Source organism: Stenella coeruleoalba, assembly GCF_951394435.1.
Source record: "Stenella coeruleoalba genome assembly, chromosome: 18".
Lineage (NCBI taxonomy): Eukaryota > Metazoa > Chordata > Mammalia > Artiodactyla > Delphinidae > Stenella > Stenella coeruleoalba.
The window spans coordinates 5,989,026-6,012,769 of NC_137164.1; the positions used below are offsets into that span (position 1 = coordinate 5,989,026).

At 42.9% G+C, this 23,744-nt stretch overlaps 1 protein-coding gene across 4 annotated transcripts in view; it reads left to right on the forward strand.

Annotated features, from left to right (window-relative positions):
* The first annotated feature begins 3,017 nt into the window (after positions 1-3,017).
* Positions 3,018-23,744, forward strand: part of MTUS2 (microtubule associated scaffold protein 2) — a 491,802-nt gene continuing 471,075 nt past the window's right edge. For 2 of the 4 annotated variants that reach the window (XR_013824765.1, XM_079902572.1), the window contains exons 1-3: positions 3,332-3,685; positions 19,233-19,320; positions 20,165-20,237. The gene's annotated coding sequence lies outside the window, so the exon portion shown is untranslated. Of the gene's footprint in view, positions 3,117-3,331; positions 3,686-19,232; positions 19,321-20,164; positions 20,238-23,744 lie in introns of those variants that run through there. The other 2 variants (XM_079902571.1, XM_079902570.1) reach the window with 2 other exon arrangements.

Consider the following 23,744-nt stretch of genomic DNA (forward strand, 5'->3'; position numbering starts at 1 on the left):
GTGAGTCACGGCTTATGGCGCCGCCGCCGACCAATAGGAAGTGGAAGTTAGTGGATAAAGAGATATTCCCTTTCATCTCCAAAGGACATGTCTGAGATGCGTTCCACAAAAGGTCCTTCAAAAAGACCTGGCAGGAGAGAGAGAGACAGAGAGAGAGAGATGGGGGGGGGGGGGGGAGAGAGAGAGAGAGAGAAAACAGGAAATGGAAAATAAACAAAACAGACTGAGACACAGGATAGAATAAGAAAGTATAATATGCATTTGATTGGAATTCAGAAGGACAGAATGGGAGAAAACAGTATTAGAAGATAGTGTTGGAGAATTTTCTAAAATTGGTAAAAGACAAGAATTCTTAGATGCAGGAAGCACAATAAACCACAAAAAAGAGAAATAAAATGAAATCCACACCTAGACATAGAGAAGCAAACTGCAAAACAACAAAGACGATGAGAAGATGGTAAAAGCAGACAGAGAAGATGGGTCGCTCCTGAAGGGATAACAACTAAAACTGGCAGCTGACGTCACAGCAGCAGCAACAGAAGCCCAAAGAGAAAGTAATTGTTAACCTAGAACTGTAGACCTGGGTAACTATCGTGCAAAGATGGAAGTGACATAAGGACATCTTTAGGAAACCAAACTGGAGAGTGTTTATTACCAAAAAGCATTCACAAAGGAATTTTTGATGATGTATTCCAGAAAGAAGGATATTGATTCCAGAAGGAAGATCTGAGATTCAAGAAGGAATAGTAAGCAAACATTGACTATAAAATAATAATAACACTGTCTAATTTGCAGAGGAAAAAAATCAAGTAAAGTTTTGCATGATATCACGTAAGATGGGCAGGGGACAATTGAAGTTCAAGTGCTCAAAAGTCCTTCATCGTTCAGGAGAAGCACAGAGATGTAAAAACTTAGACTTTCCAGTTACCTACACATGTTAGAACTTTAAGAATAATTACTGGAAGAAAATACAGAATGTATAATTTCTGTAACAGGAAATATAAAACAACGGAAATTTTCCCTCAGTCATCTAAGGGAGGCAGAAAAGATCCCAAAAAAAGCAGGACCAGTAGAAAGCTCACAGATATATGGCAGAAGTAGGTTCAATTACACAAGTAATGGATACAGTTACATAATAATTACTAAGTAATTAAATGAGGTATATTTACAGATGAAAAGGTGGATGTTGTCAGATTGAATAAAAATGACCAGATATTGCATATTTACAGACTGGGGCCAGTTCTGAGAAGGTCTTGTCAGGACAATGGGAACTTTCAGAACAAAGGCTGCCCAGTAAATGGGTCCTGCGAAATGGCTCAGCCCCAGTACTGCCCCCGTGCTCAGCCATGGGCAGGGAACAGCTGGGGGGATGTGTGACCTGGGTGTGAGCACCGTGGTGGATCCAAAGATGTGACGGCTGGAGGCCATCAGTTAGTTATCCTCTCGAGAATTGAGAAGAACACGACATGGCCACCACAGAGAGAGGTGTCTTCACATTTTAAATAGAGGCATTGGGCCATCTTTGTAGGATTTGATGAGTAAGGGTTTAGGCAGAGGAGAGAGTGATCAGGGAGGAGGCTGGTAGCAAGAATTACACGGTGCTGTGAGGGAGAGGGGGCAGGACCAGCCCCTTCATCCAAAGAAAGGCTTCTGGAGAACTACCTGGAGAGCTTGGCATGGATCACCCAGAGTTTGGGGACATACATGAACCCAGAGCCTCCTAACTCCTACGAGACAAGCTTTGAAGAGCAAGGCTGGTCAGAGCTACCTGTGACCGGGGAACGGGGAGGGCGTGCTGCTGTGGCCGTGACCTGGATGGACAGGGTGGAAGGCGGCTGGGTCTGCCTGCCAGGGCACGTGACCCCTGCGGAGATGCACCACCAGTGGAGAAGCTGACTCGGAAGCCTGGTGCTGGGCAAGCTCCCCACCGTGCCATTCTGGATGAGCCAGTCTGCACAGAGTTAGCCCGGGATGTAGAACAAGGCAGGAAAAGGCCTTTCCCTTCCCCATGCAGGCTTCTGAGCTTGGGTCCTGCCGGGAGCTGGTGGGTGGCGAGAGGGGAGTGGGGTAGGCTTAGGTGGAATGAGACGGAAGTTTTGACTTGGACTGGACTGGACTTTTTAATACCAGAGGATCAGACTGTTTATTAACAGCTGAAAGTGACAGGAAAAGCTTGAAATCTGCCCTAGATTCGTCCAGAGGAGAAGGGAGAGCTGTTAGAATATTTTTAAAAGACAGTGGTGTGATTTCCCTTCACTAAGTAGTCCAGTAATGATTCAAAAATTAACTGCTGTAAAATATTGCTTCACACGGTACTTTGGAAAAAGACCTCTCCACCGCCCTTAAAAAAACCCCACCTAAATAGTGCGAGGACCAGCACCCACATTTCATTTTTATAACGGCAAAAGCTTATTCCATTGACATTTGAACCGGACGCAGCGGAAGTTCTCTGATCTCGCTTACCTTCCACGTGCACTGCTTAGGGAAGCCGGGAGCACTTCTTTGAGACATAAATTAATATACTTATTCCTAAGAGGTTCTCTAGAACCCCTCGACCGGTGTTAGGCACATTTGGTGCTTATTAAACACAGAAATAAACCTGGTTCTAGAAAGAAACGTGTGCCTTTTCCGCAAACCTTTCCACAGGTCATCTTCGGGCTTCTCGTGCACCAGGAATCCCACCGCCGGAGCCGGAGCGGGACGGCGCGCGCACGGCGGCCCCACGGCCGGCAGAGGGCGCTGCGGCTCCCCGGCAGGGCTGCGGGGCGCGGGGCTCGGGTCCCGGCGTGTGCGTCTCGGGGAGGCCGGGAGGTGGTGCGCGCCTCTCCGCCCCGCGCCGCCCTCCCGCGCGGGCCCGCTCGCCGCCCGGCCGCTGTCAACGCCGCCCGCACCTCGCCGGCGAGGCGCGCGGGCTGCGCGGGGTGCGCGGCGCTCTCCGAGGCCCGGTCTTCGCCGCCGCCCGCGCCGCCGCTTCTCTTTGTCCGGGCGAGGCGGCCGGAGGGGCGGCCGCTGCGGCCGGGGGGCGCCTCGGCGTCCGGTCGGCGGGTCCGGCCGTCGCCACCGCGGCCGCCGCGCGCTCGGAGCGGGGGCGGCGGCCTGGGCGGTGCCGGCTCGAGGTGAGCGCGGGGCGCGAGCGGGCGTGGGCGGGCGGCGGGGACCAGGCTGGGGAGCCGGCTCCGCGCGCGGGGGCGTCCCTGCCCCCTCCGCCTGCGCCACCTCTGCCGGCTTCTCCCGGCAAGTTTGTCGCCCCCGCTTTGCGGACCTCCTCGGAGGATCAGCCGAGTCCAGACCTGTGGCCAAATAGAAAACTCGAGCTGGAGGCGGAGGAGGCGGAGGAGGCGTGTGGGAAGGCGGTCCGGGATGAGAGTCTCTTGAAGGGCAGCGCTGGCTTCTTGGACATCTTCCTTGGCTCTTTCCCACCCAGGTGAGCGAATCCTCTTCTGCTCAGTTCCGCACAGGGCCGGGCTGGGCTCCGCTGCCGGCGTTCTGGGAACCCGCGCCGAGTCGGGGAGTGATTGCCGCCGGGGCTCCGGGCAGCGCAGTGTTTATTTTGGCTTCTCGGTCATCACAGCCCTCGTTCTCTCCTGCCTGCATCCATCACCTCCTCGGACTGAGGTATTGCAGCTCATCCGGCACCTTCGCGTGCTGCCAGGTTAAACATCCTCTGTTTTAGAAGGGCTGGTAGGTGAGTTCAACCGAATCCCTCCCCGCCCCACACCCCCGGCTTTGGATAATTTGTTCTGTGTCTTCGTCTTAATTTAGTACGAATGTGTTATTTCCTTTGAGCTTTATAATGGTAAAGCAGTGAAGCGGTTTGCTACATCCATTTTTTCATTCTGAGCCTGTGCACAGAAGGAATTTCAGGCACATAAGTGATGTTACTACCATTCTATTTTAAATACAAACACGGAAAGAAGTACTCTTGGCAGGATACCAGAGGCGCCTGTACTCTGTTATATAAGTGCTTTTAAAAAATATTTGCTCATTGTTAAAGTTATAAAAGGGATTACCAGAGCATCTAAGAAGAGAGGGTGAAGATAAGTCAGAGCCATAATTTCTTCTTTAAACCAAAACTTTACTGGAAGATAAGCATGGTCTTAGCTGGAGATACCCTTTAAGATGATATAGGGCCGTTTCTTTGACCTCATTAGGTACAATTGTAAAACATAAAAAAAACAGTAGGTTTTGTAAGGGCTGTTAAGAAACTTGGTGAAAATTCTTTGACTACTTATTGATAGTAATCAAAAAGATCCCACAGATATCCTTTATGGCTTTTAAACTAGTGAATGATTTTATTTCTTATAGCTGATGGAAACTTTGTAATTATGAACTGCCAGTTATTAAAGATTTAAATAACCTTTAATATCTCTACTTGTATTTATGGGTTTTTTTTCAGAGAAGAAGAAGACAGAAGTAGAAATTATCAGGTATACTGAGGTCTGGGCACCTCGTCTTGTGACCCACATCTCAGGAATCTGTTCCAAGTGGTTTTTGGTGATGCTGTGACATTTGTAATGTTAAAAAGTCCCTTGTGATTCTAATGTGTAGCCAGGGGTGAGACCCATAGGATAGCATTGTTTTTTTTCAATTTGTCACTTTGTAGCCTAAGGTGTGGCTCCTAAGGTGTGGTTTAAGGAAAGTAAAAAATAAGTGGTTAGAAATATGGAGAGAGAATGGTATTGAAAAGAAGATGTGTTGAGGAATTATAGCACGTACACTTTTGTATTTTGTATATCTTTCTCGATTTTTTTTAAACGTGCAGGGAATAGTTGATGTTTATTGGGGACCCATGATTCCATGTGGACTATGTCAGGGAGTCCTGAGTGGGACATTTCTTTGTGCACAGGTAACAGTGAAGTTGAGTAGCGGTGTCAGGATATTCCTTTTTGTTTACATGAAAACACAATCACGTCTTATTAAAGATTGTTTGCTCCATGAAATTCAAAACTCATTATGTTAATATAGACTAGCAAATTAAGTGCAAAAAAGCTTTTATTGTCTTTAAGGTCGGAAATTAACGTGGCGGCTGAATCAATGTTTTCTGTCTACTTCATGTAATTCCAAATACCCAAATCTGGGGGCAGATTTTAGGGTTGGTTTGTGAAGGCTTATGTAAGTGCTACGACTATTGCATTAAACTCTCTGTTTTGGCTATTACATAATTGACACAGTACTGGATTGTTAAAGCCAAAACAGGGGAAGGATGCACAGCCCCAGCTCAGCACATGCGCTTTTATAATGAATTGCTGCGGCCAAATTAGAGGGAACAGCAGGGACGGAGGTTTGTGAAAGAGAGATGAGAATAGCGTCTAGAGGATTGATGTAAGAGAAGACTGTTATGCTTAGCGGTTTTCTAGAGATTTTAATGCTGCGGTATAAACCTCTCTAGTCTTTCGTATCTCCCAGCAGAGGCGCATTGACTGGGAAGCTAATGATCTTAAGCTTCAGGGCCCCTCACTCCGGCTTCGTCCAAGCCCCTGGGAGGGCCACTAGCAGTGTGCTCACATGGTCACAGAAGTTTGTATTTGTAATTGTGGATTTTTTTAAAATAAGGAGGACACTCTCTCCCCCCTCCCGCGTCCCATCATAAGAATGTAAGGCTCCATAAACCCTGAATCTGCTGTCTCCTGATTATGTTCAAATGTTAACTTTGAAAAATGCTTTTTCTTATTTTAACATCTGTAGTCTCATGAAAAGACAAAAAAAGAAATCTGGCCAATATTGTAGTTGAGCTGCTGAGAAAATGCAAACTGCTATCACCCAGGGCTCAGGTGGTTACCCGGTGAATCAGCTGTGCCTTGTGATCTCACACAAACTGGGACTTTTTTGGAGCCGAGCCGAGCCGGAGGCAGAGAGAAGCTGAGACGGGGGCGGGGAAGGGAGGAAAGTGGGTTAAAGCCCTTCCACATCTCAGAGACGGCTGCCGAGGGGAAAGGGAGAACGAAGTGAACTACCCAAAGATGCTTCATTAGTAAAAAGTTAATAGGAACAGATAGCATCAGCTCCATAGGAGACTTTCCTGTAAACTCCTAGGATCTGTCTTCAATATGAATTCTAAACAGGGAGCAAACTCAGGCCTGGAAAATATCTTGCAGGAAACAAGTGCAGGCTGGGAAGGGCTAGGATAAACTATTGACTGTTCCCGTTTAGCAGTTTTATGGGTAAATGGGAGCCTTATTATGTCTGCCGCAGGAATGTTGGAGAGGGGGGTTATAGAAAACAGTGGAGGATTTTCCCTTTTTCTCGGAAGCAATTTCTGCTTCATATCTGAATTTGGATGCTTCAGATCTTACCATCTTGACCCCTTTCCCACCGGTCCTTATACCCCCTCCGCCCACCCACCCCTTCAGACATCCACCCATCCACCCACCCATTCACCAAGACACTCCGCTTGACCAAACTTCAGTCAGACAGACTCCTCTGAGCCCTCTTCTTGACTAGGCCTCAACCTTGGCCTATAGGAACTGCAACTTTCAACACAATCTTGTCGGTGTAGTGTTGTCCCCCGCCCCCCCAGAAGACTTGAGAAAACTCTAACTTGGCTTCCAGCCCCCTGAGGTCATGCCCCTGGGATGACCCATCCCCCCTTGAGTTTCTGTTTGGAAAAGCTCAAGTCTGCCACAAGGATTTACCCTTTGTTCCAGCCAACACCTGAGGATGGGCCCGATTTCCCTTTTATTCAGCATTTAGTATAAAAACAGTACAATTACAATGCATTCTCTGTCTTTTTGAGATGTATACGTGTCTCCTACAACCCAGGAGTATCCTTCTCAAGGACCTGAAAGCCGTTCCTTTGATGTGTAATCAGGAAGGATAGGGCCTCTGTCTCCCGTCTCTAGGAGACGGGGACAAACTGACACGTAACATCGTTGACGATGACCAACCACCCTGCCTGCTTTTTGTAATTGCCCGCTTCCGTGACTGCTTTAGCCCTGTCTGCTCTCTCGTTCCTCCTTTAAAACGCCTGGCCGCCTCCTTGTGGATTGAAGTTGAGCTAAGTTTTATACTGAAGTCTTTCTTTCCTCTTGCAGTATATACTGAATGAATTCTGTCTTTACTGCCTTTAACTAGCGTCTAGCTTTGTTTTTCTTTAATAACATCCAACGGATACTTTTGAGTGTCTGTTTGTGCCAAGCGCTGTTCTAGATATTAGGTATCTTAGAGCAGTGAACACAACAGACAAAAACTGTGCCCCAGAGGAGCTTACAGGGCCATGGATAGATTTATGTAAAATGTGTATCGTATCAGGTCGGGATAGTGCTGTGGAGAAAAGTAAATCAGAGAAGGAGGAGTGTAGGGTGGGGAGGGAGTGTTGCTGGGACATGTAGGTCAGGGAACGCCTCCCTGAGAGTGGATGCCGAGTAGAACCCTGAAGGAGATGAAGAGGGAGCCCCGTGGATGTCCGGGGAGAGCGTTTCCCTTGTTGGGGAATAGCCAGTGCAGAGCCCTGGGAGGACGGAGCTGGGCTGGCGCTTATGGGGAGCAGCGGGGGGCTGGTGCCCCAGGCAGGCTCGCGGCCAGTGCTTCCCTGCAACAGCAACCCACCCCTCTAATTCTCTTGTGGTTTCTTGGGCCTACCCTGGGACCCTCCTCTCCAGCGCCGTGAGGTTGTGTCAGCGAGTGATGGTGTTACTCTTGGGCTTTAGGTGGTGTATTGGTTTGGGATCAGGTACAGCTGAGGGCCTCTCAGGGCTACTGGAATCCAGTCCAGACCATTACATAAACCAGGAGTAGGGGGAAGAGTTGGGTGTCTTCGTTGATGGTTCCCACTGGCTTGCTGTAGGAAAGGGGCCAACAGGAAAGCCTTATTTCAGCCCGGATTCCCTGCCGTCCCCTAGGAACAGATAGAACTGTGGTGAATAAAGGATGCCAACAGTGGGAACCACACTGCTCTTTCTCGGGGAATATCAAGATGTCAAGAGCCTACAGCAACTCCCGGCGTGAGACTGAGCCAGCGAGAACCCCGCGGCCTAAAGGTGTTTGGGTTGGTTAGGGTTTGAGGAGGGGAGTTTGCTCATTGGTTGACGAGGCTCCTCTGTGCCTGGATGGCTGCCCTACGTGTACTAGCCAGAAAGCACGTGTGTGGACCTGGTAGCAGGTGGTCACGGATCCCTCAGTGGAAAAGGTGAGAAGCCAGTGGGGAGCAGCAGCACGTCTGCTGGAGAAAGGCATGGCCTTCCGGGCGCATGGGGATGGGTTGGGGGACAGGATACACAGCTGTTTACTTTGTCAAGCTGTGAGCTTATAACCATTTCTATCCCTGACACAGACAAAGAAATCTTCCATATAGATTACGGTTCTCTGGGTTGTTTGCTAGCAGGTTGGAGCATAACAGCAGGCTGAATGAGCACAAAAGCAGGTGGCGTTAGGAGGGTGGCATGTATAGGGGATTGCAGGCGGCATTAGGAATGTGGTGTGTACAGGAGATTGGCAGGTGGCATTAGGAAGGTGGCACACGTAGGAGGTTGGCAGGTGGCATTAGGAAGGTGGCGTGTATAGGAGATTGGCAGGTGGCATTAGGAAGGTGGCATACATAGGAGATTGGCAGGTGGCATTAGGAAGGTGGCATACACAGGAGATTGGCAGGTGGCATTAGGAAGATGGCATACACAGGAGATTGGCAGGTGGCATTAGGAAGGTGGCATACACAGGAGATTGGCACGTGGCATAGGAAGGTGGCATACGTAGGAGATTGGCAGGTGGCATAGGAAGGTGGCGTACGCAGGAGATTGGTGTCCTTGCCTCTTCTCTGTGCCTGTCATTGCTTTGTGTGGTCTCTCACTTTGCAGGCTTCCTTCACGTGCCCTACCATGTTTGGAAAATGGAGGATTTAGGTTATTCCTGGGTATGTTATACTCTTCTTTAACTTTTGTGAATGAGCCCTCTTCTAATTGGCTGTTGTTATATAATCAGTTGGTTATATACATTATGCATAGTGGTCATATTACATTGTCTTAGTCCTTTTGGGCTGCTGTAACAACATACATCAAAAACAAAACAAAACAAAACAATATACATCAGACTGGTGGCTTATAAACAGCAGATATTTATTCTCACCGTTCTGGAGGCTGGGAAGTCCAGGATCGTGTTGCCAGCAGACTTGGTAAGGGCCTGCTTTTTGGTTCACAAACGGCACCTTTCTGCTCTGTCCTCACTTGGTGGAAGGGGCAAGCAAGAAGCTCTCTGGGGCTCCGTTTATTAAGGTACTAATCTCACTCATGAGGGTTCTGCCCTCATGACCCAGTCACCTCCCAAAGGCCCCACCTCCTAATACCATCACCTTGGGCATTAGGTTTTCAACATATGAAGTTTGGGGGGACTCAAACATTCAGATTGTAGCATATATATAACCAGTAATTTATATTTAGAAAGCTGTTGATTTTAAGATATAATCGTGTAACGGCACTTTTCAAGCTCTTATCAATTCTAACCTCTTTTTGGTTATTTTTCTTGAATATTCTAGGTAGACAGTCATATCATCTGTAGGTGATGATTATTTTTTTTCTTTTCTTATTTCTATTTCATGTTTTATTACCAGAGTTTAGATAGGAGAAGATATCGTTAACTCAATCTGTTGAGTGATTTTTTTTTTAACATAAGATTGAGTATTGTCCTTCAGGTAGATGTACTTTCCCTGTCCTATAGGGCAGGGGTCCCCAGCCCCTGGGCCTCGGACCGGTAGCCGTCCCTGGCCTGTTAGGAACCAGCTGCACAGCAGGAGGTGAGTGGCGGGCGAGCGAGTGAGGCTTCATCTGCCACTCCCCATTGCTTGCATTACCGCCTGAACCATCGCTCGCATCACTGCCTGAACCATCCCCTACCCGCCCCTCCCCATCCATGGAAAAACTGTCCTCCACAAAACTGGTCCCTGGTGCCAAAAAGGTTGGGGACAGCTGCTATAGGGGGTAGGTTGTATGACCCTTTAAGACTTCTCCTTATTAGTCTTGCCACTCTGTGCAGCTACAGACCCATTGCACCAGTAGGTTCAGTTCCCGTAGAAAAACAAAGCAGTGTGTATGCATAGTCATTAAAGGTGAGCCAGCAGTGTATACGATGGGGGCTAAGCCAGTATTAATGACAGGTTGATGTTGACTTTGGGAACTTTGACTCACCCACAGAAATGGAAAGCCAACATAGTATATTAGCTTCTATAAAGACTGTAATTAGGCAAATAAATTTGTCCAGACACAGGCTAATATTGATATAGTGATTTTAAACGCTTTTCAAAAGTATTGTGGAATATAGAGCCGTGGATTACAAGAAATGTCAATAAAACAGCAGAAGCAAATAATGAACACTTAATAGGGAAGTTAAATTTTCACACTTGACCAGACTTACTGCAAAGGACTAATCTAAAAACTTAATATGAGCAGTATCTCTGTTAAATGACAGTATAAGAGAAGTAATCTCAAATCATCCAGAATTAATTATCTTTTTACTAGGCTGTTTGAAATTACTCAAAATAGCTTCTGAAGACAGGCAGTCTTTCTTTACGCACAAATAATTGTCTTCTCAGGTTGGAAATGTTGCCACATATTAAGCCAAACATATTTTTATACCGAATTCTTATATTTCTATCAGTTTATTTTCAGGAGAAGCCAATTTGAGAACTGAAATCATGCAAGAGAATAATTTTGATTGAAATGACTATTTCTAAGCTTGATGCATTTTCTATTAGTGTTGCATAATATTTTAGGAAGTATGTATGGCAGGCATGCCAAAAATTACAGTTAGTTTCCTAAAGACTCTAGAAAGTAATAAAAAATTTATATTAGTTTAATTGGTAGCTAGTAATGAGTTTAATACTGAGAGAGCTAATTTGCCTCTACTAGCAGTTTTAAGAGGTTAGTCTAATATAAGTAACTACTTTGTGCTCTACCCCCAAACTTCATACTGAATTTTTTCTGCTAGATTTTAGAGTTATCATTTTGACAACAACCCAAGATATTGTAATGGAATATAAATGTGAGTTAGAACTAATATCTCAGTTTGGAGCATGAAGAAAAGAAAGGAGATATGTGATCTGAAAATCCCCCTTCTCCAAGGTTGGGACTAGAAGGATACTTGTCAGGCAGTTGCCTCAAGCACAGAATTTAAGGGGGTACTAAAAACTACGCAATAAAATAAATAATATTTTCATATGGTTAAAAAATTAAAATTAGTGCAAAAATTCGTAAACAAGATATCAAAAATTTAAGAAAGACAAGATCAGTGTCTGATTTTTCCTTTTGTGTAAGGCTCAGTATGTCATAGCCTGACTGATCATGTTACTGATTGTGTTTTAATTTAAAATTTTGATATTTTGTTCACCATGGATTTCTTTTTGCATTAATTTTTATGTTTTAAAAATATCATTTATCTTGGAACCACCTCTGGAATGTTGGAATAAGGACATTGTGTAAATTCTCTTTTCCAAAACAGCAGTGAGAACAAAATTTCACTGAGTGAGGCAAAAATTGTCAAAATAAACTATTTTAGAACTCTGGAAATTGATCAAAGACTTGCAACAATCCAGGGGGTGTTTATTCAAGAAAAAAGACTGAATTGTGGTAAGAATAGTGACCTTTGTGGCATTTAAATTTATTCCCATTACCTCTTCCCAGCACCAGGGTAGCCTTGAAAGCTAAAAGCTGCTGGAGGGGACAGAATAGGTTCAGAGCTCTTCAAATGCCCCATTCTTAGAAAACTGTCACTGTATGACCTGTCTGGCAGCTCCCTGAAAAGCTCAGAACTTGTTTTTACTTCTCCTGACTCAGAACTCATTCTTTGTAAACATCCTTAGGGGATTTATTAGAAAGGATCAGTGGCAATTGCTTAACAACACAGCTTCCTAAGGTGGCTACACCTGTAGGGGTTAACAAGAGGTTGACCAAAAAACTGAAAAGGAATAATTGGGAGAAGAGGTATCTGTAGAGGGCTGTGAAAAACTTTGACATATTCCTTAGAATCTAGAAGGCCCATATGCATATTCAAGTCTGTACATATGCCTAAGTAAGACTTGAGAAGGCCTTAGTCTGTCACCTCTGACTGACATTGAGGCTGTACACTAGAGTTGTAAACTGTCATCAGGGCATAGAAAGCCCATGTCAACATACAAACAGAGCCCACAGCAAAGGCTGTGAGACATATTGGTTCAAAGCATTTAAGGAAATCTCTGTCCCATCATTAGCTGACTAATGAAGCAAATTGGGCAGAGACTTAAGTGGCTGCACATGGTAAAGAAAATAGACTTTATAGAATTAGTACAGGAAATGGACAGATAGAATTAGGAACAACAAAAGCAAACAGCAACAACAATAAACCTCTGGTTGGAGTGGCGGAATCTGATTTCTGGAGTTGCCATATTATATTATTTAAAATCAAATGTCAGCACACAATTGCAAAACACAAAGAAACAGGAACGTATGACCACGTCACAGGGACAAGACAATTAATAATGTCCCTGAAAAAGTTCAGATGTTGGACTTACTAGACAAATGTTTTAAGTCAGCAATCATAAATGTGTTCAAAGAATGAAAGGAAGTCATGTCTAAAGAATTAAAGGATGAGAATGATGTCTCACCAAATAGAGAATATAAATAAAGGGATAGAAATAACTTTAAAAGAGCCGAATAGAAATTTTGGAGTTGAAAAGTACAGTAATGGGGGCTGAAAAATAGTTTTGAATTGGCAGAAGAAAGAATCAGTGAACTTGAAAGTAGGTCAATTGAAATTATACAGTTTGAGGAACAGAAAGCCAAATGAATGAAGAAAAATGAGCAGAACTTCAGATGATTCATTGTGAGTACCAACATAGGCATCATAGAAGTCCCAGAAGGAGAAAAGAGAGAGAAAGAAGACTTGAAGAAACAATGGCCCAAAACTTGCCAAATTTCATTTAAAAGATTAATCTGCACATCCAAGAAGTTCAGTACATTTCAGGATAAATGCAGAGCTCCACAGCCAGACACACAACAGTCAAGCTGTTAAAAGCCAAAACAAAGAAAGCAGCAAGAGGGAATGAAGTATTATGTATGAGGAATCCTCAGTAAGATTAACATCTGACTTCTCATCAGAAATCATGGAAGCCTGAAGCTAGTTGCTTCAAAGTGCTGAAAGAACAACCACCCATATCGTTTTGCTATATCCAGCAAAACTATCCTTCAACAAAGAAGAAAAAAATAAGACATCTCAGAAAAAGAAAAACAGAGAAATTGTCACTACCAGACTTGCCCTATAAGAAATATTAAAGGGGAGCCCTCAGGTTGTAATAAAAGAACACTAGACAGCAACTCAAATCCATGGAAGAAATAAGGAGTATCAGTAAAAGTAACTGATTATGTAAATATCAAGGCAGTATAAACTCCTAAGAAAATAACTAAGACATAAAAGAAACAACAAGGGAATTAAAATGCTATAGAAAAATATCTATTTAACACAAAAGAAGGCAGTAATGGAGGAATAGAGGGACAAAAAGACATAAGACGTTCAGAAAACAGAGGAAAATGGCAAATGTAAATACTATCAGTAATTACATTAAATGTAAATGAACTAAACATGCCAGTAAAAAGTCAGAGATGGGCAGAATGAATTAAATAAATATGATCTGACTATATTCTCACTACAGCAGACCCATTTTATATTCAAACACAAATAGTTTGAAAGTAAAAGAATAGAATAAGGTATACCATGCAAATAGTAACCAAAAGAGTGCTGGGAGTGGCTATACTAATATTAGACAAAATAGATTTTAAGTAAAAAATTATCACAAGAGACAAAGAAGGTCATTATATATTGATAAAAGGGTCAATCCATCAGGAAGACATAACAATTACAAACATATGTGCATCTAACAACAGTTTGCCAAAATACATGAAGCAAAAACTGACAATTGATGGGAGAAATAGAAAATACAACAATAATAGTTGGAGATTTCAATATCCTGCTTTCAATAACAAGTCAAAACTAGGCAGAAGTTTAGCTAGGCAGCTAGGCAGAAGATCAACAAGGAAATAGAAGACCTGAACAACATTATAAACCAGCTAGAACTAAGAGACATCCAAAGAACAACCCACCCAACCATAGTAGAATACACATTGTTTTCAGGTGCATGTAGAAAATTCTTCAGAATAGACTGTATTAGGCCACAGAACATATATTATGCCATAGATCATGTTTCAGTAACTTTAAAAGCATTGAAATCACACAAGGTATGTTTTTTTTTTATCATACTGGAGTGATATTAGAAATCAGTAGCAGAAGGAGATTTCAGAAATTCATAGAATGTGGAAATTAAACAATATACTCTTTAATAACCAGTGGGTCAAAGAAGAGATCACAAGGGAAATTAGAAAATGCTTTGAGGTGAGTGAAAACAAAGCGTACTAAAACTTATGCCAGCAAATCAGTGCTTAGAGGGATATTTATAGTTAAGAATGCCTCTATTAACACAAGAAGAAGGATCACAAATCAATAACCTAATCTTTCACCTTAAGAAGGTAGAAAAAGAAGAGCAAACTGAACCCTAAGCAAGCAGAAAGAAGGAAATAATAAAGACCAGAGTAGAAGTAAGTGAACTAGAGAATAGAAAAGCAATAGAGAAAATCAGTAAGACCTAAAATTAATCCTTTTAAAAGATCAACAAACTTGACAAACCCTTAGCTGACTAACCAACAGAAAAAGAAGGAAGGCTCAATTACCAAACCAGGAATGAAAGAGGGAGCTTTATATACTGCCCATGGTAGAGAAAGAAAAAAGACCATAAGGGAATATGATGAATAACTTTATGTCAACGGATTAGATAACCTAGATGAAATGGATAAACTCCTAGGAAGACACAGACTACCCAACTGACCCAAGAAGAAATAGAAAATCTGAAGTGACCTGTTACAAGTAAAGAAATTGAATTAGTTAAAATTTCCTGCAAAGAAAATCCCAGACCAAGATGACTTCACTGATAAATTATATCAAACAGTGAAGAATTAATAACAATTTAGCACAATCTCTTCCAGAAAATGGAAAAGGAGGGAATATTTCCCAACTCATTTTTTTAAAAAAATATTTATTTATTTACTTATTTTTGGCTGTGTTGGGTCTTCGTTTCTGTGCGAGGGCTTTCTCTAGTTGCAGCAAGCGGGGGCCACTCTTCATCGCGGTGTGCGGGCCTCTCACTATCGTGACCTCTCTTGTTGCGGAGCACAGGCTCCAGATGTGCAGGCTCAGTAGTTGTGGCTCACGGGCCTAGTTGCTCCGCGGCATGTGGGATCTTCCCAGACCAGGGCTCGAACCCGTGTTCCCTGCATTGGCAGGCAGATCTCAACCACTGCGCCACCAGGGAAGCCCCCGACTCATTTTTGAGGCCATTAATATTTTGATACTAAAACCAGAAGAAAAAAACATAAGAAAGCACAGACCAGTATTCCTTATGAATATAGATACAAAAATTTGCAACAAGACACTAGCAAACCAAATCCAGCAACATATAGAAAGGTTTATACATCATGACCAAGCGGGATTTCTCTAAGGAATGCAGGGGTGGCTTAATATATGAAAATCAGTGTAATACACCATATTAATAGAATAAAGTACATGCAAGACTTCTACACTGAAAACATCATTGAAAGAAAGTAAAGATAAGCTAAATAAATGGAAAGACATCCCCTATTCATGGACTGAAAGACAATATTGTTAAGATGGCAATGCTTCCCAAATTGACCTACAGACTCAATGTAATCCCAACTGCTCTTTTAGCAGACTGATCCTAAAATTCATATGGAAATGCAAGGGACACAGAATAGCCAAAGCAATCCTGAAAAAGGAGAACAAAGATGAAGGACTCACACTTCCTGATTTTAAAACTTATTACAAAACTACGGTGATTAGATGGTGTGGTACTGGCATAAGTATAGCCTTTTATAGATCAGTGGTATAAAATTGAGAGTCCAGAAATAAACGCTTACATTTACGATTTTTCAACAAGGGTGATAAGACAATTCAAAGAGAAAGAATAGTCTTTTTAACAAATGGTGCTGGAGTAACTGTACGTCCACATGCAGAAGAATGAAGTTGCACCTTTGCACTATATACAAAAATTAACTCAAAATGGATCACTGATTTGAATGTCAAAGCTAAATAAAAAGACCTTTAGAAGAAAACATAGAAGTAAATTTTCATGCTCTTGGAGTAGGCAGTGGTTTCTTGAATATGATACCAAAAGCATAAGTAACAAAAGAAAGCATATGTAAGTTGGGCTTCACAAAAATTAAAAACTTTTGTGTTTTAGAGAGTATCATCAAGAAAAAGATAGCCCATATAAGGGGAGCAAATTTTTACAAATTATGTATCTAATAAGAACTTGTATCCAAAATGTACTAAGAATGGTTGCAACTCAATTATATAAATAACCCAATTAAAAATTGAAGGCTTCAACTTGATATTTCTCCAAAGAAGATATACTAATGACAAACCTATTAAAAGATGGTCAGCATTAGTTATTAGGGCGATACAAATCAAAAGTACAATGAGATATCACTACATACCCACTAAGATGGCTAACATAAAAAATATAATACCAAGTGTTGGTGAAGATTGGAACCCTGATATATTGATGGTGGGACTGTGAAATGGTACACTTTGGAAAATTGTTGCTAGTTACTCAGATTATAAACATAGAGTTATAATATAACCCAGCAATTCCATTCCTAAGCATATACCTAAGAGAGTGGAAAATATATCCATATAAAAACTGTACACCAATCTGTACATAATAGCCAAAAACTGGAAACAATTCAGCTGTCCGTCAACTGATGAATGGATAAAATGTGGCATATTCGTACAATAGAATATTATTCATTCATAAAAAGGAATGAAGTACTGACATGTGTGAACTTTGGAAACATTTTAAGTGGAAGAAGCCAGACATAAAAGGCCACACATTGTGTGGTTCCATTTATATCAAATACCCAGAATAGGCAGATCTATAGAGACAAAATAGATTAGTGGTTGTCAGAGGCTGGGCGTAGGGAGAGTGATGGGATATCTGCTAATTGGGATGGAGTTTCTTTGTGGGGTAATGAAAATGTTTTCAAATTGGATAGTGACAATGGTTGTACAATTTTGTGAGTATATTAAAACCACTGAATTGCACCCTTGAAAATGGTGCATTTTATGGTATGTGAGTTACATATCAGTAAAGCTGTTATTTAAAAATTTATTCATCTTGCTTACAGAGTGTTTTGGTTCCACTTAAATTTCGTGCCTGAGGCAGATGCTTTGTCTCATCGTAGTCCTGACCCTGTCCTTCCCTACAGGGCTGCTGCCTCAGAATTCAGTAAAATATCTAGACTGGAAGATCAGAAACCTCAGGAAAGTTGGTGGTTACGTGTGAAGCAACAACTGATATTAGGGAGGGAGACTCTAGTGAGTTGCTCGAACTTTGAATGCAACATTCTGTGAGCTTTTAACATGTGACCAGAGTCTGTACGTCCAGCAGGGCCATGCTGTATATCACCGCGGCGCAGTCTTTGGTGTCCGTGGCTCTCTTAGCGTTGGGAAGAGTTAAGAGCATCTTCACAGATTTCTTAATAAGGAAGAGCCAGGCTATACTTTATAGAGCAGTGCTGTCTAATAGAAATACAATGTGAGCCACGATGTAATTTTAACTTTTCTAGTAACCACATAAACAAGGAAAAAAGAAACAGATGGAATTAATTTTAATATATTTTATTTAACCTAATATATTCAAAATATTCTCTTCAGATAATTAATTTTAAAAATAGGGAATGAGAGATGAATGGTATAAAAAGAGATCAAAAAGTTTATTTTGCAACTGGCTGCATGCTCACACAAAAAACAAAGCAGAAGGATTTATGGTAGGCGGCTCATTTAACTGGTCTCCTGGTAGGAGGGACAGTTATTTAAGCCCTTCCTGTTCATCTCAGAAGAAAACACACTTCGTGAACATGTAGACTTTTGTATCCAGGGCACTCACATGGCCTCTAGGCTGTTGGTTTTAGTCCCAGTGGCGTTGGGCGCGCCCCATGTTGCATCGATAGCCGTGGGTCTGGTTGTGGCGGTGTTTGCTGTGCTGCTGGTGGTGCTTGTAGCGGTGAGGGGATGGGTAGGAGTGGTGGTTAGGGAAGGTCCTCAGATAGATGGGTTCCTAAGTACATTAGACGGAAGTAAACCTCTCCTTCATCCCATCTGGACTTGGAGGTGTTTGATTTTCTTAGTGTGGTGTGATCTCTGCCCCCCAGCCCACCATATAAGGACTGGCAGCCCTTCTGCTTTCTTCCCCTGCATCTAACCCTTCATCCATCTGCCCTCTGCACCTTGCTCCTCACTCACTTCGGTGTTGTTGTTTTTTTGCATCGTTTACAACATTTTATTAAAGTACAGAATTGTTGGAATTAAGCTAAATAGAAAAACATAGTAAATATTTACAAAAACCCTGATAACACCAGTCATCTCACACACATGTAACGAATGCAGGAAGGGCTTAACAAGTTTACAAGCTGAGGGCTTCCCTGGTGGCGCAGTGGTTGAGAGTCCGCCTGCCGACGCAGCGGACGCGGGTTCGTGGCCCGGTCTGGGAAGATCCCACATGCCGCAGAGTGGCTGGGCCTGTGAGCCATGGCCGCTGAGCCTGCGCATCCGGAGCCTGTGCTCCGCAACGGGAGAGGCCGCAGCAGTGAGAGGACCACGTACCGCAAAAAAAAAAAAAAAAAAAAAAAGTTTACAAGTTGAAAAGTATGGGGATTTCCTCAAATTGGATGTAACAGCTCGCTGCTGAATATGGCATCAAAATAATATATAAGATCTTTGAGAGAATGCTGTCCCCGACTCTTCTGCAGTCGAGTGCCTCCTAGAAATTTGTTCCTTGGGAGATTGACTCGCACGCAGCCAGAGGGGACAAGTCAAGAGTTGGGATCATCACAATTTAGGGTCTAATTTTCTTCATCTGATTGACTGTGTTGAGGTTATATAGACACAGCCACGGTCCTCACTCACTTTGACATGCTGTCCCTTGCGCCTGCCCTTCTTAGAGATCTGCGTTCTTCCTCTCAGCTCTTTGCCTTCCAGCCCTCAGCTTTTCTCTCTGCCACATTTATGCTCTTGGAAAAGACTCTCTATTGTTTCAAGGAGGAAGCCTAGAGGGAGTTGGCAGTAAATAGGGACCAGGTGGGTAGAAAGAGTAGAAAAGGTATTCTCAAGCCCTTCCAAATGCTGGAGGCAATTCATTCATTGTCTTTCAGGTGCCCTGAAGATGTGTTGGCTTGGAATGGAAACATTAACACCCAAACCCCTGATGCTGCTCAGAAAATGACGTGCGCACAGCGATAGGTAGTTTTGGAGATTTAATTGTTTCATAATCACTGGGTTTTCCAATTCTGTCTATTTCCTCGCTTGGAAAAATGATAAAACAGTTTTTTTTGCAGGTAAAAAATGCAGGCTGCCTATCAGTAATTTTATATGACTCAACCTAATACTAGCAGGCTTTCTGTGGTATCTATTGCAGTAGCATTTGGGAGGAAAATTTGTCTCTTTTCTACCACTGAGCAACTAATCTCCTTGCTGGACAATTGAGAGGAGAAAGTAATTTTTGCTGATTTATTTTGAAATACAGTTTTATTAAGGATTTAATTAATATTAATATTGTTAATATTGTAGGATTTACAGTTGCTCTGGCTTTTTATTTCTTCTGAATTATAGGAGAGTCAGAAGCATAACAAGTATAAATTTGGTGCAGTTTAAGACAATTAAGATCTACAAAATGGACATGTTTATTCATGTATCAGTGGTATTCTTCCCCTGATAAAAGCCAAGTCTTAAGTTCTTAAGATACTTCATTTATATGGTGTATTTAAGAATCAGTTTTCAGATCATTAACTACTTGAGGGATTAAAATAGAAAGAAAATTGAAGTCATGTAATCCATTGAGGATTAATCTGAATATAAGATTAAGTAGCTCTAAAATCCTAGACACAGCCAATGGAAAAGCAGTGAGTTTGTTGAAACAACTCCCATTATGAAGAGCTTATCTGTGGCACAACTACTGCCTAGATTCAAGAACTCCTGCGCTAACTTTATTTTTCATCGAGAAGTAGTAGTGTAATGAAGTGCCTGTTTATGTTTCCCTGAAGCTTGCTCCTGTCTTCTGAATTCTCCTGTGCCTTCTCTTTTTAAGGTTTCTGCACCTGGATTGTCAACTAGGGCAAATTGTCACCAATGGCAGTAAAACTTGTTTTCTGGGGGTCAAGGTGAGTTTATGTGGATTTCTGTTCAATTTATGATTCCATTTGACTGGGGCTCATAGTTGCCTCTTAAATGTTGTATGATACTTCTTGGTAGTCAAAGTAAATAGCTGGTGGTAATTTGGGGTAAATATTATTAATGATGCAAGCAAATAAAAATGAATTCTCATACGAAAGCTTAATTCAGTTTTGCTATTTTTAAGATGTGAGGATTATATTCAGACGTTGACTGGAACTCAAGTTCAAGCAACGTGTTTTGTTAATGATTTTAAATTTGAGGAGTGTGTATATGAGGGCATCTCTTTCCTGGTGGTGATTAATCTTCTCCTGCAACAAAAGGTTATGGTGTGATGGTGAACATGTGTTTAATGATATCAGTTGACGGAAGTAGAACAAGAGGATGCAGTCGTATTTAGGGGCTTGTCTTGATTAGAGGATGTGCTTCTTGAGATAAAAAGACCAGATTGGGAGGGAAAAAGTTAATGCAGTGCAAACAGAGTTTATTAAATGATGCACAGAAGCTTTAGTGAACAGCCAAGACCATGGAAAGTTTAAAACGTTTGAGACGTTTGAGAGAAGCTTTTCTGGGGGCTGGTGCTAGTCTATGTGGCATTCTGTGCAAATTAGGCAAAGCCATCCCTTCCACACACCTTTTACGTCCATCTGATGGAGAACGGTTGGACTGTACTGATTTTTAGAACAAGACACTTTATTGTCATATGCTGGAAACTTGCAAGATAAATAAATTACCCATCTTTAAGTCATCAAAGTTGTAATAAAAATACATTTTTTAAGATGATGTGGATGGCGCCCCCTTGAATGTGGTGGCCTTGCACAGTTTGCAACCTGAACAACTGCCAGGCTGGCTTTGCTTTTTTTTCAATTAAGTTCTGGTCCTTGAGGACAAGAGAGATATAATAGTTTGGGATATGGCTTTGATTGGACACTTGGATTGATTGAAAGACACTTATCAGAGGGACAGTAGCTTCTATAGGTTTGGAGGCCAGAGGGCTGGCCTGCATTTTCTAGGGGTAAAACTAGGGAGGGAAAACCTAAACCATGTTTTAAACCAAATTAATGACTCAGTTCCTGCAATTGAGTGATAGTGTGTACTTTCAGATTCCCAGCACTTCTAAAGTGGTTTTATTCTGTAGATCACCACCTCTGTAACGTTCTTGTTCTTAAGGACTATTTATTTAAAGGCAGGTGTTTTTTTTGTTGTTGTTTATTTATTTATTTATGGCTGCGTTGGGTCTTTGTTACTGCACATGGGCTTTCTCTAGTTGCGGCGACCGGGGGCTACTCTTCGTTGCCGTGCGCGGGCTTATCATTGCAGTGGCTTCTCTTGTTGCGGAGCACAGGCTCCAGGTGCTTCAGTAGTTGTGGCATGTGGGCTCAGTAGTTGTGGCTCGTGGACTCTAGAGCACAGGCTTAGTAGTTGTGGCGCATGGGCTTATTTGCTCCGCGGCCTGTGGAATCTTCCCAGACCGGGGCTCGAACCCGTGTCCCCTGCCTTGGCAGGCAGATTCTTAACCACTGCGCCACCAGGGAAGTCCCTTAAGGACTCTTTAAACTTGAGTTTTTCCCCTGTAAAAAGGAGTTGCTTTCAAAATGTTGAGTGTGTCTGTAATGGCTGGCTCTTCTCTACTGATGAATTTTTGTAATTAATCTTCTGATGAGACAAAAAGCTGTTATGTTGTTGTTAGCGGGTGGATAGTGATTGATAAATACAGGGTACGAGAGATGCACCAGTATGTTGGGTCCAGAGATAGGGCTGCAGGTGGAGAATGTGACTGATGACTGATGTATTATTGAGATTTAAAAAAATAACAGATATGGGAGAAAACAGTGTAGTGCGGGTAGGTGATGGTGGTGGTGGTCTCGGTAGCTGGGGTCATGGGTGGAGGTCGTGGTGACTGTAGGGGTGGTCAGGATGGTGGCGGCACCGGGGGTACCGTGTGGGGGTGGGCGGCAGTAGCCACTGGGACCTCAGTGACTCACGAGAGGGAAGGGGATGGGAGATGGAAAAGATGCCAGGCCATAGAAACCAAATCTACGGCCTGGGAAAAAGGTCTTGCTTCTTGGGTGCTGGTGACAGAATTCATTGGAGGGAAATCCAAGGGGCTTCTCTTCGGGGAATGATAAACACGCTTTGTTTCTGTATCATTTATCCATCTCTTCCTCCCCTGGAGGATACCCCTTTCCCTTAAGAATAACTACAAAGAGATCTCAGAGAATAGTTGTAACTCCAGTGAACGTTGGTGTTTATTTCGCTTACCCCTGCCACGGCCTGCATTTCTCTCCTGGGTGTGTGTGTGTGTGTGTGTGTGTGTGTGTGTGTGTGTGTGTGTGTGTGTGTGTGTGTGTAGTAGGGTGGGGGGTTGGTCCTCTGAATACAGAAGTAGAGGAATACACGATCAGTTATTTAATTATTTATGGTTTGGCCGTGCCACGCGACATGTGGAATCTTAATTTCCCGACCAGGGATCGAACCCGTGCCCCCTGCAGTGGAAGCGTGGAGTCTTAACCACTGGACCTCCAGGGAAGTCCCTACATGACCAGTTAAGAGAACCATTTATGTGATTTATGGGAAGAGGCCTTGGTGTTATTTACCTCTGAAACCTCTCTCACCCACCCCCGCCACACATACATGATTTGTGTTTTGAAGAGAGAAATGATGTGGGTTTGAAAAAGATGAGTTTAGGGGCAGAAGGAAAAGGGGAAAGAGGATTAGGGAGGTTTACATGGATTAATTCCCGCATGGATAATTGCTTAGCTGTCTGTTTCACTTTGTTTGTATCTTTATGTCTGATTTTTTTTCTTTGCCTTTGGAGTACCAAGGAAAGACTGAGAATATGGAGATGTTTTGGGTCTAATATTTGGTATCTGTGGTATTGAGCTGGTAATTTCGTGTTCCATTTTTCCTTACCTTTCATTGGGAGAATGATATTTGCTACTAGAAAAGATTTGTGAAAACGCTAGCTTCATAAATGTTAAAATGAAACAACGGTGTTTAAGAACAATCCAGCACTCTCATTGTCATTAATCTTCATAAATTTGGGGTTGACGTATTTTATCACTCTGTGATCCCAGTAATTGTTTTCATTACTTTTAATAAGAGATCCTTTCTGCTGAGTATGTAAAGATGTAGGTGCGCTGCAGCAGGAGTGATGTAGACATGAAGAGTAGCTTTTTAAAAGGCGGCGGTTAGTGGGTTCTCGTATGGCGGAGGGTGTTAGGTTAGGTGCATAGTGCCATGTACATCACCCATTGCTGAATGGCACGGCTTTGCAGTGTTTAAATGCCAGCTCTGTCTACCATCTAGTGAGTGCTGTCTCGCTTCAGTGCTGCGTGAGCCCGTAACACTCATTGTCTCGTTTGCTCCTTGAACGCTCTGAGGTAGGTGCTGACATTACCCTCATTTTCCAGCCCGGAAGTGGTGAGGGTTGGAGCTGGACCTTGCAGCCAGCTGCAGCCTTAACCATTGGGCTCTACTGCCTCGCTGGACACCCA